The 19,300-nt window shown below is 37.0% G+C and overlaps 1 long non-coding RNA gene across 1 annotated transcript in view; it reads right to left on the bottom strand.

The window, feature by feature from the left end:
- Positions 1 to 19,300, bottom strand: part of LOC115605850 — a 55,563-nt gene that overhangs the window by 33,449 nt on the left and 2,814 nt on the right. The window contains exon 2 of the long non-coding RNA XR_003990746.1: positions 9,254 to 9,362. This is a non-coding gene — a long non-coding RNA (uncharacterized LOC115605850). The remainder of the gene's footprint in view (positions 1 to 9,253; positions 9,363 to 19,300) is intronic.

Below are 19,300 nucleotides of genomic sequence, written 5' to 3'. Positions count from 1 at the left end.
AGCCCAACCCAAGCAGCAATCTGGGCCTTCCGGGTGACTCCCCCCAGTTTCTATACTGGGCATGACGTGCTGTGGTATGGAATACCCCTTTGGCCAGTTTGGGTCAGGTGTCCTGTCTCTGCTCCCTCCCAGCTTCCCTTGCCCCTCCTCACTTGCAGAGCATGAGAGTCTGAAAAGTCCTTGATCAGGGTAAATGCTACTGAGCAACAACTAAATACTGGGTGTGTTATCAGCATTGTTGTCAGACTAAAGCCAAAACACAGCACTGCACCAACTACTAGGCAGGAGAAAAGTAACTGTTGCAGCTGAAACCAGGACAATCAGTTCCACTTACACCAGCTTTGAAAACATTACAGAGCAAATGCATAATCTGATACACCAGCCCAAATAAACAAATAGAAGGAATGTAATTCTTCTGTACCTCTTTACTCCTATGACTCTGTAATTCTTCTAAGGATACACATTCGCTATTTTTTTTAAGTCACAAAGACAAAGGCAGACTCCATTTCTAACGGGAATTCATCCCTGTCCTGACAGGTGACCAGAGATGGTTTTTTCAGAGCATTCAGAAATGTAAAATTTGGGAGTATTCTCTGCATCACGTTTGTATTTTACTCGCTATACTTTGCATCAAAGTCACCTGCAGATAGGAAATAGTGCAATTACCCCATTTCTTTCAGAGTTTCACTGTGGGAATCACTAACAAAAACACACACAAAAAAAGGCATTTCCTCAGAGGCTGAAATTCAAAGAAAACAGCATTCATGAATGGAAAAACACATGCAGTCCCAAATAATGGCCAACTAAAACTATGCTATTACTGTTTTGCCTGTCCAAATCATTGGATTTTATATTTTCATTTAGTCATTTGACTTCCTTATTCTTATCGGTACTGATATAATAGGACCATATTTTATTCTTACTACAAGTTTAGCTAACTGAACTTCCATTTCAAATTACAATCTTCTTCTGATACCTGATCAGAAAACTAAATAACTTTTTCAGCTCTTTAAGGAATGAAATATTCAAAGATAACATGGCTGAAGTCTATCCCACCACATTGTGCATATAAATCATTCTTAGTGAGTGGTACAATTTTTACACGAAAAATACCGTTCTGCTGTACAATAGTCTTCTCCACAAGATACAAAAATCATGATGGAATGAAATCAAGAGGGAGTACCAGTCAACAAATGAGTAATAACTAGGATGTTTATGTAAGCAGCTTGCAATGCCTGTTTTCTCACACTGTAACTCTTTCCCTTCTGATCTTCTTGGGGGCCAGCTTGGTTCCAATGTGGTTTACAGTGCTCCTGCCTTCACCTTTTTCTCCAATCCACATACTATGAAGATGGCCCTGAAGCGCATTTCTGCTTTCAGTAAAGGCAGAGCTCTAAATATTGATGATCTAGACCATACAAAATGAAGCTGTACCTTCAAGTACTCCCTGTATCTACACCTCCCTGCTAATAGCAAGTGAAGCAAAGATGGGGAAAGTATGCTGTATGGGAACTCATTAGTTGAGTTGAGTGATGCTTCATATTGCACCCCAGAATATCTTCCATGCAGTATTTGAGTCCAACTCTCTCTTCTTTGCGACAGTTGCAACATAAAATCACAAATAAGCACCACTTAGAATGTCTTTCTTATTACTTCAGTCCATTTATTTAGTTTTTATATCAAAAATATGATGATTGGGGGGGGAGGAAACTCTAGTATCTCACGTATCATCTCAAAATCTTCAGCAGAAATCATGCTGCAAACTAAGACCAGTGTATGTGAAGGATCAGGAAAGAAACCTGTGAACAGCATGGTAGAAAACCCCAAAATCTGAGCAAATTTATAAGAGCAAATGGACAAGGCTAAGGTGCTGCCAGGGAATAGTAAAGAGAAGAGGCTTTGAGCCTGGGAATCAGCAGAGGGAGAGGCAGTGACTGAGGTGAGCCAGCTGTGCTGTTACACTGAAAGAGCTCCTATGAGCTTAAAACCAAGAGGTGCCCTTTGTCACATTCAGAGGCACTCCAGACATGCAGTTGAGGGTGAGTTTTAAGATGTATATTAATACATGATACAGCTATGTACACTAAGAAGGCAAATTGTAATGAAAACCTGTTAAATGTGCTTTTTTAAAATAATTATTTCTGTAATTTCATAATGCTTTTCCTTAAAAAACAGAAAATGAAGGTTGCTGCTATTCTTATATTTAATGTATTTCAAACAGAAATGGCATTGCTACTGACTTTCCTCTTCTGTGTGTTGCAAGGATGATGCAAATTGGACTGTGCAGAAGAAAGACTCTCTTCCACTTTGCTTTAATTTTTAAAAGGAATTTCTCCAGCAATGCCATTCAAAGAAAGATACCTGGGGTTTTTTTCCCTGATGTTGCAATTAAAATAGTTATAAAACCTGGTAAAAAGAATGCCTTGGAGTCTCAGTCTGAAACAGGATTCCTGATTTTTAAATAGTTGCTTTTCAGCTGCTTGTTCAGAACCCCTTATGGAATTGGATATCCAGCTTGTCTGTTACTAATCTGCTTGAGGCAGATTGCTATGCTTTTAGAACAAACAAATACTAAAATACACCTAGAAACCAGCTGATTGTTAAAAACAAGGCAACAGAGTCTGTTCAGAGCTCACTGCAATGTTTTCACAACACTTGAGACATTTTATTTATTAAATTAACTTACAGCTTTGTATATCAGAGAATTACTATTGCTGTTGCCTTCTACCCAGAAGACCTAATCAAACCATCCCCAACTGACTCAATGAGGCTGGTTTAAGTGCTATTTTAGCACTGTCTTCTCCAGATACAACCAATCTGATGTTTCTGGATTATGAAGGGAGGTGTGGTACCATTCCAGTGTGTTTGCAAGCAGGAGAATTTTGAAGGAGTGTTTGACAGAGCAAAGCTGTGGCTCTGTGATTATAACTTTTGTATACAAATCTATCTATCTAGTGAAGAAGTGTGTATCTTTGATAAAGGGAATATGTAGTCTTAGGTAATTTATTTTTCTGCCCTGCATTTGAGTTCTTACATACTAACCATTCTCAAGTTTTACTTCCTTTTTGAAAAATAGTAAAAATCTGGAATCATGACACATATTCATACATACAACCACTTTTCTGCTGAGATTTGATAGGGTATTTGGTGCAGCACCGATTGTTGAGAAACTTGGATATCACATTAAAATTAGTGATATCTGGTGCTCTCCTCACTAATAATTATTCACAGCTCAGTGATTCCTCCTGTGAAATGGATTATTTATTTTAAAAAAAAAAAAGTTTTGGTCATCCTGAATTTGTCTATTGCCTGGTTTTGCCAGTACGCTTCACCTGGAAGCTTCTCAGCAGTAGGTGAACAAAATGAAGAAGTTTGTGGTGGACCCCAAAACACAAGGGACCACAATAGTGTATTTTTCCCCTCTTTCCCTCTTGCCAGACTTCCCTGGGGGATTTCACTTCCTAAAGGGATAATGCAACTGCTATTTTTTAAGATGTTCTATATCTCCCTTGCCTCCTATTGAAATAGTTAACTGTACCAAATATGTTTTAAAGAATCTTTGGAACTGGAACTGGTTTGCTCATCAACTAAGAGTTCTGGTCACCAAGCCAGAGAATTATTCTGTCAGTTGTTCTGACTCAGTGCACGTTTATGTATCTTATAGAAAGTTATACAGCTGCTACAACAGTACCTTTTTGGAGGCACAAGACTGCCATACTCCAGTGTAGCGTATGGGCATGATCTTGGAAGACAGATGATTCAGGGGTAAATACAGATAGGGAGAGAAGTGTCTTCCATCTCTATTTCTATACTTCATTTGCTCCATTTTTAAGCTCCCTAGCCACAGGACTACTACTATGTACAAAAAAGTTCCTTGATCTGCATACTTACGGATATCAAGTAACATCTCAGTTGAAGCTTATGTGACTGGGTCTTGAATAAGCAGTGACAAGTGAAGAGGGATGCTCTAAGAAATACATCAAATGAGAGATTATTGTTAATGATAACAGAATAACTGTTCTTCCTGTCACTTTCACTTCAACCCCAATACAAACTTACTGAAATGTAAGTAAGTCACAGTAAGCAAATAATGTGTTGGTTCCTTGCAAAATTCCTCTGAAATAGGCAGCTCTAGAAGAGTCAGCTGAACTGACCGATTTCTTCTGGAGAACAATAAATGATCTCCACAACGTCAAATCAGGCCAAGCTAAATTTTAAGCCTTTCCTATGGCACCAGCATTGTCATTGTGGACTTCATGATGAAGAAATACTTGAATGAGGAAAAGATGCAAATCTCGGATTTCATTTTCTGAACAAGGGCACAAGATGCTGTTACTGAACTGGTGAAAGAACAAGCCCCAGGGCATGCAACTCTGAAGCTGATAATGAGTTACAGCAGCTGACATTTTAAAGTGAGTACAATTTTAGAGGTAGACTTAAATATAATTTTTTAAAGCCTTTTTAATATAGTCAATCTCTAAACTTGCAGGGTTGATCTCGATTGGCAGAGTCTCTTCAAATGAATTTCTTTTGTTGTCTTGAGACACATTTGATAGATTTTTACATACCCTTGCATAAGATGTGTGCTGAAAATATTTCCCAAAGAGCACGACTGAAAAGCACGAGTTTTATTCAAGACTTCCTGTATCTGAGCAAGGACTTCAGAATTTATTACCCATACCATGTGTAAACACAATATCTTGATAGGATTTGATTGAGAAAGCTGCTGGTTCTTTTGCAACAATATCAAGCTTTAGTATGTTAATTCAAGGTTCTCAAATATCTAAGACAAGTTGTTTCTTCCTTAAACTTCCTTTTTGACCTTTTCACTGGCATATCCCTTCGCTTTACACTCTTTTCCAAATAATCTCAACTTTTTCTTGACTCACATCCAAAATATTCTTTTTGAACTCTCTAAGCAACAATCCCTCCTCTGCACAATTTTGTGTTATCTGCTCAGTTATTCTTGTTTTCTTTGACATTCAGTAATCAGCACGCCTGGCCTGTGATCAAATAAGTGTTAGAGCTGAGTACCCCTGAACACATGGAGTGGCTGTTGACATCATAGGGTCAACTGCAGGATAGATTTTCCTGAAGCCTTTGGTATAGGGTATCCAACAGACTGTTAATTGCTGTTGTTCTGGTAAGTTACGTCCATTTTTGTCCCAGTAAATTCTCATAAGGTCCTTGAAAATTCTGTGGGATTAAATTGACAGAGCAAAAATATTTAGCAATGGAAGAACTCACATTACTGAAGCTTTTCATTCCCTGGTTCTTCATACTGAAGATTTTAATTCTGGCCTGATTATAGCAGGCCATACTGGGACTAGTTTTATGTGATGCACAATATAGGGTCTTGACCCTTCTCCTCTACACTTGCCAACACCTGTATGGGCACAGTATTCACCATATAAATCTCTTAGTCACATTTCCTCTTAAGATTATCTTGTCTCAGTCCAATTGTAAACATTCAAGTGCCAGAAAGTGTGATCAGTTCTAATGAGGAATAACTTGCACCTCAAAATTTTTTAAGGTCTCATTACTCTATATATACAAATCAATAGCTCTCCATGGTCAGTTTAAAAACATCTAGAAAATCATCCAACCTAAACAGGCTGAGAGCCTAAAAATTTGTGAGCTAATGTTTTTTCTCCTTTGTTTATCAGGAAATTAGGATTATTTATATAATTTAAATTTAGGCGTGATCAGCCTTTCTGTATACATGAAGAATTAGATCCAATATCCCAGTGGAGCCAAAAGAGATCACATATATTTTGTAAAATAAATACATGGCCATTATATTTCAGTAATAATACAATTATGACAAGGTTTTTCTTTTGCATACACAATAACCATACCCCACAGAGCTGCTTTCAGGACAGCTCAATCATAAAAATAGCCTGACAAATTAAGAAAGATATTCCACTACAAGGAACATCACTGGGAAAGTTTGGGGTGTCTATGCATCCATATTAGAGACTGTAAACTTCAAGGAAGGATAAGAATAGTTTAGGTTAATACGGGGCACTGTAAATCACGGGATTATTACTCTTTGTTTTATGTCATAGCACCTAACTTCCTTAAACTGAAGGAAGTTGAATTGCTACACACTATCCAAACACAGCAGGTCCTTGCCCTATTGAATCAGATTGGACGTTGGAGAGGAGACATAACAAGTGAGAATAGTATGTCGTGGAGGCTGGCAAAAACAAGGGAAGTGTTAAAATAAGGCATACTGCTGTGTTAGCTATATAGATATAGACATGCTTCTAAATCATATACAAATTGAGTGAAATGCTGTCCCTTTTGTTGATAAATCTGGATAGTAGCAACCCGCACGGACTCCGTCTTTTGAAATCAGAGAAGAGAGATAGGGATGGGATAGAGGAAATATCTTCCAACTGTGACTGCTACTGGGAGATTAAATGCTCAAGCAAACAAAGCTGAGGTTATTTTTATTTCTCTGGTCATTTACAGTGAAAAGAAACTGTAAATATTTAGCAGTGGACAACAACAACAACAGGGAAGAACACAGAGCAAAATATTTAATAGGACCTGTTAATAGCCTGGTACTCTCAAGAGTCATCTTAATGTGCAAGAAAGGGGAGCTCTAGTGAAAGATAAAATGAGAAATGGGAAGGGCAAATACTGAGTGTTAGAACAACAAGGAATGAAGATGTGCCAGGAGCACAGTGCAAGAAGGGAATAGAAGGGAATAGCTGTTAAAAACTCTGCAACGGAAGTAAGAGACGAAATGCAATCAATACTGAGCCTGGAAGAAGGGTCAAAAGTGTGGGGGGGAAGGTATCTTATTTTTTAGTAGAAAGAAATATGTTCAAGGTTTGGGGAGGAAGGAATAGTCTAGAATAGAAAGCTATAAAATTATGAGTTATGGTCTGGAATTTCAGCTGAAGTTTCATGACTTGAGTTTCACTGTTAATAAATTAACTTAATAGACCCACCCACTATTCAGATAGAAAAATGGCCCCTCAATTTATACTGAACTGTTTATTCGATATTTAATACTCCCTGTAGGTGATGGAACACTTGAGACTGCTGATTGCCAACACAGCAATCTGACATTTAGAATTAATGAGTCAATAAATATGCCCTTTTTGTTGTGTACAAAGGCCCAAGATGTTATTCTGTCTTTGATTTGTCCTCTTTATTAAAAATACACAGCCTTTCAAAGCATTCCCTGTCAAACAGAGATAATGGAGATTTCACTGGCCATTGCCTTGCACATGCTGATATATCTTCTAAACAAAAGTGTCAGAATGTTTACACAGGAGGAATCTGGCCAGATGGAGAGCTTTATTGAATAACAAAATGTAAAATTAAAGCATTTTTAACTATTGCATTTAATATAAAAATCTGCAAAAAGTAATGACTGGATGGGTAATTTAAAACAAAAGCACCAGCAGTCAGAAAATTATAACTAAAAGTTAGCAAGGGGAATTCCTGCTCCAGATCTCTGGAGCACATAGTTGGAATAGGGTGTGTATTTTTTCAATTCAAAGCAATTATGGGCATCTCCAAATAATAAAAATCCATAATTTGTTCTGGTGTTCTGATTCATTTTTTTTCATTAGATAATGTTGAAAAGTTACAGGATTCCATTGCATGCTGACAGCTCTCCACATCTGAGAGGAACACTGGGGAGATAGAAGTGCTTATGTAATCAAATGCTGTTTATATATTTTTAAATGTACTCACTATGATTAGCACAGCATCATGAAAATGAATATATGAACTTGTAAAAATTGAGAACTGTATTTATCCCTTAAAAAAATCAAATTCAGTGCCTGTGGACACACTGAAACAACTCAAAATGAGGCCAGTACAAGATGTGATACATCACAAAATAAAATTTGGCCTGTAATAAATCATCTAAATTGACTTTTGCAACCTACTGTTGATGGTGACCACTTCACCCACTGTGGGAAAATCATTAATTTTTTCTTTGCATTCTGATGAAAACTTTAAGTAAATTTCAAAGTAAAAAGGATTTCCAGTTATTTTGAAAACCAGCATGTCCTGCTTCCACACTCACTCTACAGAGGCTAATCCATAGGAAATGCTACTTCAAATTTTAAAAAATTTCTTTCCATTTAGTTAATCAAGATGGGTTAAGCTGTTTAATAAAAAAGACATGGTTCGGACAATGGCTGAAACTGAATTAAGACAAACTTAAACTGGAAACAGGGCACAGATTTTTAATTGTGATTAACTACTTCAACTGTTTATCCAGGGAAATGGTGGAATTTGTATCTCTTGATATAGTTACCCTAAGACTGGAAGTGATGGTTTGAACAGAAGAATGATTCGGCTTGGTGTATCCGTACAAGAGAGAAGTTAAAAAGACAGGGGTATATAGAACAGACTGAAAGATGCAGAGAAGTCTTCTAGAATGAAAAAAAAATAAAAATAAAAATCTATTAATCTGTCCATACTTGTATCGAGAATGACTAAACCAATGAAACATCATGACCAACATAAGGAACACAACTGCAGTCACCATTAAAATCATTGTGAGCTCAGTCTGCCCAGCGTTCTCCAGGGTCTCAGTAGGTGTGGTGTTACAAGAAATACAGAGCTAAGGTGATCTGCACCCCACCCCGGCACAGCTATGGCAATTCACACTGTTTTAGCAGGGCTCCCTCAGCTCCTTCAGAGTACATAGCAGTTGTAGAAATTGCTGTGCAGTCGAAGGTGTGTCTTTCTCCTTCTTTTTGGCTGCTCCACATCCCAGTACACAAACCAGTATCAGGAGGAAATAGCTTAGCCTGCCCCCACTTCAAAACAGAAGTGTGTCTGTCCCTCTCTGCCTTTCATCAGTTTTATTTCAGTGTTTTAATATTTAATGGCTTCAATACTAAGTGCCAAAATACTTCTGAAGATTAGACTTCACTGCCTGTCTCTGATTAGAAAGACATCTAGACCGAGAGAAAGCAGAACTTTCACAATTCCCCAGAAAAACTGAGGGAAAAGGTTGAACCTTTTAAAATATCTATAAAATTCTCACTGCAGGAAGGAATTAAAACACATGGCATAATGTAAAAGTTTGTCATTCTGTCTCATCGCTGTCTTTTAAAACTTTTTTTGTATTTTGCTAGCTACTAGTATCTCACAATGTCTTGATTACATTTTGTCTCTCATAGCTAAAGGAATATTTTATTACAGTGATATAATATTGAGTGAGCTGAACATAAAGAACGTCTAGGAGCAGTGAGATGCCATTCCTTAAACTTACTTGCTACATACGATGCATCAGTTCTTCACCTGTAGAATTTGTACAAGTTGTTCTGCCTCACTCAGCTCATACCTCATTAGTTCACAGAATTCAGATATAACTCTTCCCACTGGAAAAAGAGAGATTTCCATAATTTAGTAGTATAAAATGTAATGTTTTATATTTCTTTTGGTGGAGGAAATGAAATACAGAAATTTTTATATACACATCTGAGAACTTGTGCGATTATTTCATAAACACTTGACAGTACCCTTGTAGCCTTTTGGTTTAAAAATACGTATCGCTCTTTGATAGAAAACAACTTAAAATAAATGTGAAAACAAATTAAAATATCTACAATGGAAGCACAGATCCCAATCCCACACATAAAATGCTCAAATTAACCAGAACTGATTGTCCATTGATATCCCAAATATGGTCTATATACTTAACACAATTGAAAAATCCATAATCTATTAATTTTCTCTATGTTTTCTATATATGCTTCATAGTTTTAATAGTGATAGGCTCAGCAATTATAAAACATACTTCATAACACTAATGAGTTTATTATTCTTAATTATATAAGGACAGGAAGGTGAAAGTTTTGTTCTATTTATTTTCTTAGGAGTTCTTAAACTGCCTTTTTATAAGAGTTAGGATGCTGGCCAGCAACTAAAGGGATAGCATATGTGTAAATCAATAGTAGGACACAGTGCATCCATGGCCTCATAGACAAAATGTTGGAGAAAGAAAATTGCTTCAAAAGCTGGTCAGAATTTCCAGTGGGAAAAGGTGAACATACCCAGATAGCGTAGCCATAACTAACAGTGAGAACATGAAAGTGGGAATCAGATCTCCTGAATGATACTCCCTGGTACTGAGGTGCATAAGCAAACATTTTATTTTCCTATAACCTCATTTATAGATCTGAAAACTGTGGAGATGGATCATTTAATACAGCTGAGGTGCTTAAATAAACGGAGTACTATGTCCATTGTTTTCTTCTGGCAAGATTATTGCTATTAGGGTCTATGTAGCACAAACAACCTCTGATATGTTAGGCATATTCCATTACAAAGGTCTATATTTGTGCTCCCAAAACTTCCACTGCAACAACAAAACACTTGCCCTTGGCTTCCACAGAAGTACAAATAAGTTTGGTGTGTTTTTTCTGACAAAAAATATATATCAAACAGTATGCGATTAGGCTACAGCATGTCACAGAAGCATTCCATGGGTATTTTCACTACTAACAAGCACACCACTTTTCCAGGATGCTTATCATCTTTTATTCCTGCTGTACTGGCATGAAAAGTCTTTGGAATAAGTTGAATTAGTTAAAAAAAAAAAACACAAACCCTTCTCATTTTTAATTCACTGGTAGGCAAGATAGAGGTATCTTCATGTTGTTTTACTAAAAATAATCTAGAGGTGAGAAGGAGAGTTAGGTTATTTTGGGAGGTTTAGGATAATTTTACAGAATTAGGTAAAAAAGACGCATGTTTTGTGTTCTTCCAGAGGAAACCATCTTAACACTGCTACCAGGCAGATAATTGTTCCTTTCGCTCAGAAAGCACTGGTCCATGCAACAGCAGCGAAAGTTGCTGTTTCAAATCTTGCTTAATGACCCACAGCACAGAGAAATGATATCAGGAACTTGTTACTGTCATTTGTATTGCAAAAATAGACTTTAACATATGAGGTGTAAAATAATTCCAGGCAATTCTTGTTGAATGACAATATATAAAGTAATTTGCAGTCAGTTGTTGCTTGGCCTCTCTCCTGGCTCAGTACTCAAGCAAAGTTCCCATGATTTCTCGGGAAGCAGCTAACTGGGACTGTTTTGCAATGGTATATGCAGAATTTACTCCATTAAATCCTGTACTTGACAAAACACTGATATTGAGTGCAAAGCACAAGCTGGAATTTTTTATTTTTCTTCAGATAAAAACAGAAAACCTTTCAAATACAGAAATATTATTTAAAGCTTAGGGATACTACAAGTTGCTGTTAGGTATAATGATTTGTAAAATTAAAAATAACAAATTTTAATTAATGAAATAAGTACTATTTTTAAATATTTGCTCTAATATAATTTCAAACTGCACAATAGGGATTTTTTCTTTAGTCCTTTGTAAAATGGTATTGTCTGCATTTTTCAGCCTTTAATCAATAACACCCTGCTGTTACTGTTGGCCTCTTTTGTGGAGAAGACCAAACTGGGATTCCCTCCAGAAACAGAATTTCTTAACCTTTGCAGAATTCCATAACCATCTAGAGGGCAATTCTTAGTGTTCTCCCTTTCCAGAAATGAAAGAGCTGCCTCTGCTGCTCTGCAGAATGACGAAAGGGATCAGGGCACAACCACTGCTCAAAAGGATTCTGAAAAGTAACTTGTTAGTATTTTTATGTTCTTTTGGGGGTGCAAAAGAACATACTGATCTTTCTCTCTCACTCCATTCCTCAATGCTCAGGACGAAATCAGAAAAGTCCTTCTATAAGCCCTAACTTCTAGTCTGATTCTGACATACTCTTCAAAACTTGCACAGATTCCAAAATTTTACTTAGTATGGAACTGAAGAAATATAAATTACAAAGTTTTCTCGCTTTCTTCATGGCAGACCTTAAAGCTGAGAATCCAATTCTTCAGGTTTAAGAATGCCTTTTTAATTGCACTCACCAGCTGATGTTTTCACAGATGTTTAGCTATTTCCCTCTGTTCTCAACATTCATGTACAGTGAGATAAAGAAGAAAACTGGGTATTTTAACAAATAAATAATGGAAGGTATGCACAGCACTACTGCGGTACTTGTCAATATAACAAAAGGTGCCAGAACTAGTAAGATCAGTGAGCTTTCAAGTGTTCATATATTAAATTACTTTTTTTTTATTTAGAAGTATTTTAAAAAACAATATCCACATGTAATACCAGCAGAAATACTCTAATAGTTTCAAATAATGCTTCAGGAAAAAATAGGTGTACTTTATAGTTTACTGTAACATGGAAAGTAGTACATAATCTAAACAATATGATTACACCTTACTCTTCTAGCGATCTCCAGTAAATTCATAGTCTGACTTCACAGGTTACCCATCAGAAAACATAACCCCAAGTTACAGTACAACTTTTATTGCAAACCTTGTCACTGATTTATTATAATCACCAAGGCCTGTTATGCATCTTGACATAACTGGGCATTAATAAAGGAGAGCTGCATTAGTTCTGCCTTTATAAAAGTTTCTGGAATGCACTGGTATTATTTTGGCATGCTGTTTCAAATTGAAGATATGTGCTCTGCTGTAATGCAGTTGAGTTTTTCTTCATGTGAACCACTTGTGCTTAAGAGAGCTCTAGCTAAACTTCAGCTGAAGTGGTTTGTGCAGCAATTACCAGGTATTATAGACAGTATTAAGTTAGTCTCTTTCATGTTCCAAAGTAACAGAAGATTTTCCTTTTTCACTATATAGATCATGCCAATCTTCTTCAACACACCGTGGAGTTTTCATATTGCTTTCCTGTTCGGCAATATGCTGATGTGGTTTCGCAAAAGCTTCCTGGTTTTCTTCTTCAATAAACTACTGAATATTATCAGGCAGTCAGACAGGTCTTTTGTGCACGTTAAAGATGTACAAATAGTTTGCAGATTCCAGCATTAAAGGCCCTGTCTTAAGATTCTCCAGAAAAGGAAATGAGGCTTTATCTTAATCATCTAAAACTGTAATTACATCTGCATTAAGTACACTATAACTAACTTTATTGCTCATTACACATCTTTTCCTAGTGACAATGAAGCTGTTATAACCAGGTTAGACAGCAGCAAGAGTCAATATAAAATGCTTTACTCTAATTCATTATGGCTAGGGTCTGGTTATGCATCTGCCTCTTCAACCTGGTGGCAAATACGTGTTCCATGTTTTACTTGGTCTCTGCTACTAACATGCTAGAAACCCCACAACAGGGTGGCTCAGAGAGAGTAATACTATGTCTTAATTTACCACAAAAGACCTCGAATTACAGCTACAGTGTCCCCTAGTGGAAGTCTCTAAAATCCCTAAGAACAGTTCAGGTGTGACAGATGTGAAATAGCTATATGGGCTGGGTAGTTTAGCAATACACAAAATGACTAAGGAAAAAGCTCACACTTAATAATTTTTGATTAAACACAGAACTACATACAAGTAAACCAGCAATAAATGTCAGTATTTTGGCCCCTGGCCTGTGATGATGCTTAGTTCCATGGAGGTTTGAAGAACTGATAGGAGTCAGAGAAGCAGGAGGAGGGTGTACCACTTTGCATTTGTACCTTGGACACTGAGGCAGCATTTGTATTGCCATATTCAGACACATACAGACATCTAAAACAGATATAGACATAAGGGAGGGTAAGCAACCCTTCTCCTCACCAGAAGATATTCCTCTGTCGTATCCCACACGCACACTTCTGTCTCAAGTACTCCTTGCATCTTTGGAATTTTTCCTGCACTATTATTTTCAGGAAGAAAGATCAGTGGCATGAATTATAGGACAAAGAAGTTTCTGAAGAGCTTGCATTTGTTGCAGGAAAATCGAAGAACCATCTTGCAAATTCTGCTCCTATCACTGATTAATGACTACCGAACTACTCTTAAAATCCTCCCTTTGTGCATGCTCATTCTGTCTTTACTTTCCTTCTCTCTTTATAAGAACACATGCAGTTTAAAACTCACTTAAAAGAGACCCCAGTGAAATTCTCTGTATTTTTGTTAAAGTTTGAACAAATTTATACAATGCATGCGGGAGAAAAAGAAATATTCCGTTTCTCAGACCAGAGATAGGCTGGAATATATAACCCTACCAGCTGCCAGTGCCAAATTATACAACTCCTTTTTCACAAATGGCTGTACCTAAAACTGTTTGCTTTCATTTTCAGCGAAAGCCATGTGCAACTTCATCTTACGTTGGTTTGCATTTTGTATGCCGCATGTGCTTGCTGACGCAAGCAATCATTGTACTTGCCATTTAAGTGCCAGAAGGGGTTTTTTTTCAGTCTGCATGTGGCCTCCACAGCTTTCTCCATCATGTTAATAATCTTATATTTGCTAATCACGTTGAGCAGACTGCAGTTAAAAGCAGAGCACTGTGGAGTTAGCAGAGGTATGTGCACAGAACTTGCAATGCCCTCTAGTGTTTCTTGCTTGCAAATTTAAATTTATAGTCAGTGCGAATTTGTTACCATGGTTGGTTACTTGGATTTCATAGAACAGTCCTCAGCTGAGCGAGGCTGCAGAATGTTTTCAGTGTTTGAAATCAAAACAGTGAATAGTAGGCCTCCCGACTTCCCTTGCAAAGTCAAAGACCCTTTTTATTGGATAACCCATGCATTCAGGACATGGCTGCACAAGAAATGTGATGTATCTACAGTCACGCAGTGACAAAGAAGCCATGACACTACCTATAGCTAAGGAGTGGATTTTCCAGGGGTTTGGGGCACAGGGCTAGACAGCTCTGTCACTGCAGTGCCACAGCCTTCTTTCAGCTCTGTGATCCTGCTCACTGGATCAAGAAGACCAAGTGCATCTGCTTTACGGAAAAATTTGAGGACATAGGAGACTGTCAGATCAAAGTGACTTGATAAGATAGACGGCAAACAAATGGATGAGATTTCAGAGACCAGAAGAAACTAAAGTTACATTACATTAACATCAAGATTTCATCAACTAGCTAGCAACTTTCTATGAAATAACAATTATTTTTAGAGCTGTGAATGCTTTGATTTCCTGATACGTAGCCCAGCAGCAGTAATGAATCATTACAGCCCTGTGCCCAAGCTAACCAGCTTTGATCACATTTTTAGGGTCAATCAAGTATCTCATACAGTATCACTCTTATTGTGTAAGTTTTTGGCTTGGTAGCTAAGAGATCTGTACCCTCCTGCTGTGGGCACTCATGAAGACATCTCAGTATCTTCTGAACATAAAGCTGCTTAGTTATGCCTCATTAATCTGAAAAAATACCAATTTTACAAGGTTTTAATACTTCAAACACATAAAATGGAAAAAAAAAAAAAAATCCAAACCAATGCTGTGACAAACTCACACATAATCATTTATGTCCCCTAATCATGTATGAGTTTACCTATTTATTGGCTTATTTATTTTATGAATGTATCAGTGTTTACCATACGAATGTATTGAGTTTATGAAAATAATTTTCTCACTTTAAAATAATTGTAGTCAAGTCATCTTTAAAAAGTAACATAATCAAAACAGTGACACAGAAAGTGATGCTTTAATGTGTGTGATCAGCTTAAAGTGATCACAATGTTACTATCAGTCACCAAGGAGGAATGAATGGTAAACTGCAACATGTTCCTCACAGTAAGTAAAGGAACAGCCAATGCCAGTTAACCCTTTTGAAAATATATAAAGTTTTATGGCAGTTTGTCATCCAATAGCTTCAGCATTCAACAGCTTCAGCAGGAATAAAATTAGGCTGTGTTTTTCCCAAGTGGTTTTATTTACTGCTGAAGGAGAAGGTAGGTTAGGAGAAACACAGCTGAGCTGTGGGGAAAGGATTTTTTTTTATCAGTTTTAATGCTGAGATGTTGGTTTCCTTTTATCGTTTGTGCAGTCTTCAGAATCAGAAAGCCTTAAGAGTGACAGCGCAGCTGGAGACTGAAATCTAACCTATAATTCTAGGTAGCTTCAAGATGCAGCTGGAAGTTAGGGTTCCTGCTGGGATGTCACATACAAAGGATTTTTTTATACTTTTCATGGGCTTCAACTGAGGACTGTATAAATATCAGGCAGAAAATAGATGTCTTAAATACACGACGCTATCTTTAATTCTTTTATTTGCAGAAATAAATATATAATGCCTAGAAATTGAATTCTTAGGGATACATCCTCAGGCACTGATCTTCCCATTGATTCTGACAGGTTTTAGGCATCTGAAGTCCTTTCAGTATGTAGGTCTTAACCTCAATTATGCTTTCAATTCCAAGCACCATGAGGAAGGCCAGAAATAATCAGAAACAAAGAAAAAGAGCAATGAAGTTCACTTCTGGCTGTAGTTCTTCATCATCCTTAAATCTACACCAGCTGAGGAAAAGTCTAGAAATCAGATTTTAATTGATAACTTCTTACACATGTCCAGAATGTTTAAGCTACAAGAAGATGTTTTAAAGTCCCTAAAACCTGGTAAATAATAGGTAATTATTTAGAAAAATAAGTGCCTATAAGAAAGAAGGGGCAGGAAGCATTAAGAACAGAGATAGTGGAAACGTTAAGTCCCTAATCATTTGACCTCAAATCATGATTGTGAAAGGTGGTAGTTTATCTGTACAGAAATAACGTCCAGAAAGTGATTGGAATTGATCGTAAAAACTTTGCTCAGCACCAGGTGGTGCTATTCTGCTTTTTTTAAAACTTGTGAGCTACTAAAAAATTTACATTTGAAAAGAATAACCTCTGATGAAGACTAAATGAGTGAGAAAAGTATCTGTTTTCTTAAGCTATAAGTCAATTGTGACTGCTTTGAGTGTTTACACCGATTTACATATTTAAGAAGCAGAGGATTCTCAGCACACCTGATAGGAAAATTAGAAAGGACTTTAGCCTTTAAAATAATCCTACTTACCTTATGAGTAAACTGGTTATACAAATTGTTTAATCCATAAAAAAATATGCTTTCTCGAGTGTCTCCCACAAAAAGGAAAAATTCAGCTTAATCCAGAAGTGTTGCCTGTGAGATGGCACATACAAAGTATGTGACATTTTAAACTACACACAGGCTGTCTAATCAATGTTTCGTGATTTTCCTTTCCTTTAGAGTTAAATAATATTAATACACAATCTCAGCATTCTATTACATGAATATATGACAGAATGAGTTTTGCCAGGGGTTGCTGTCAATGATATACTGCATTGCCAGCCCCAAATATCAATTACCATAAGTCAGATCATTAACCATTAGATTTTTCTTTTTAATTATGAGAGCTGAAAAGAATAAAAATACGTTTTTGCCCTCTTAATGGAACCAATAATGTTGAATTTTCATGTTCTACTTTGAAATCACTAGGATTAGTTGCAGGAACAATATTCTTCAAAATAAATTTTCACATGTCTCTGGGAGCTGGACTTGCAAAAAAAAAAAAGTGCCTATTTTTGTAAAAACAACAAAAAAAAAAATAAATCCACAACAAACACTCAAGCAAAGTTTTTGCAAACAAAACCACAATGCAACATCATGCTGCTTGCCTTGGATGAGACAGGCAAACAGGCCTACTTGCTGCTTGAAGGAAGAAGAAAAGGTGGAAGGAGTGAACTCAATCTTTGCCTTCAGAAACTAGACAGGTCCAGAAGGTGGGGATAAGAGGCAGAGGGAGCCTTAAAATCAATTCTAGAAAATAAATCTGAGGTCAAAGTTCAAGGATTTATTTTTAATTTAGCATGTTTGCCAGACATTCTTATACTTTGCCCAGATGTTCATATAAAACATAAGTTGCCCCTTTTTATGGTTCTCATCTATTTCTCAGAAGACCAGATGGTCAGAAACCATATTTATAGACAAATTTACAAGAACTTTATCAGCTTCAGTTTAACACAATCTAATTATGTTTTATGAGTCTTTGCAATAAATCAATAATCTAATAATTTTTTGATAGCTTTCCTTTAATTAAACTCCTCATTTGTACCAAAAACTTTCTTAGAGGAAGTAATAAGAATCCAGGGAATTATTTTAAAGGCCATGAAGCAGCCACATGTTGCCACCCTACTCCCTGAAAAGTAGGGTGGCAACATGTCACCCTGAAAAGTGACTACTGAAAAGTCTTTGCACAGGGGAACTGATAGGTTGATATGAAATGAGTGACACTATGCTGCTCTTCAGTTTATCACTCTTTGGACTAACGATATATTCATGGACTATTAACTCTTATTTCCAGGGGTTCTTGTATTGCTGACTCCTCCAGTTTGTCAAAAGCCTTGCCTTTGTGGCTGGCTTTGGAGAGATCCCAGAGTTACAGCATATTTGTTTGACAAATAAACTGGATCTTCTCTCTGGCTGCTAGAAAGCTGAACTGAAGGCAGACTTGACAACTGTGCGCAGTGTTTAGTGCCCCTGAACTAAAGAAGGACAGATCACTAAACCCAGCATGGCTGAGCTAAACATCCTGCTCTCTGTAGTGCAGTGCTGATACAATACGAGGGAGCTAGGAGGACAACAGCTTGGGCAACCCAGATATAGGCAGAAGAGAGTTACTGATGCGGTAACACCAAAATCTCTGTGTTTGGTGAGTTTGGGGTTTGGGGTTTTTTTCATTGTTTCGGTGTTGGTTTTTTGGGGTTTTTTTAATATGCCTCTAGCCTCAGTTAGAATGAAAAGCAAATCCAGAGGTGGATGTCCATACTTGATCCTGTCAGAAGTGAAAAGTATAATATTGCCTCTACCTCCTGTATCCCTGATAGCTGGTTGTGGAAAAGAGGCGGAGCCTGGAAACATCTTGGCAAAAATACCCTACCAACTCCATCCCTCAAGCATTTAAACACAGCAACAGACAGGCAGTAGCAGCCTGAGCATGCACCTTTTGGTGAGAGCCTGCCCTGTTATCTGAGAACAAATATTCACTGCAAAAAACTGCCATCACTCTCCATTATTAATCAGGAGAAGATCGAGTAATACTAGAAATAAACCACTATAGGCTTGAAGAATGTTTCTACACAGAATGGCAGAATTTATGCATATTTGTTCTTTATGGGTCATGATTCTGAAGAACTATATCCACTAATGCAAATCACTGCTTTTTACTAATCTTTGCAGTTATTCTTCAGTTTTAAGACAGTGGAAGCATACTTGTTAATGAACCCACTTACCAGAGAAGGCAATATAACACAACACAGACCAATCCAGTGCTAATTAAGCAGTTTCCTTAATGGGTTTTCATCCCTTGTGGTGATGTAGAGCCCCTGCTTACCTACTACATCCAAAGATAAACAATATCCTATTTAAAAGTAAAAGGTAAACTACACATGACCCTGTCAGATGAAAAAAAAAAAATAGTCCTTAGGATGTCAAATCTCTGTAT

Source organism: Strigops habroptila, chromosome 3 (genome assembly GCF_004027225.2).
Source record: "Strigops habroptila isolate Jane chromosome 3, bStrHab1.2.pri, whole genome shotgun sequence".
Taxonomy (NCBI): Eukaryota; Metazoa; Chordata; class Aves; order Psittaciformes; family Psittacidae; genus Strigops; species Strigops habroptila.
The sequence above is the reverse complement of the archived record's forward strand: the minus strand, read 5'-3'. Positions and strand labels throughout refer to the sequence as shown.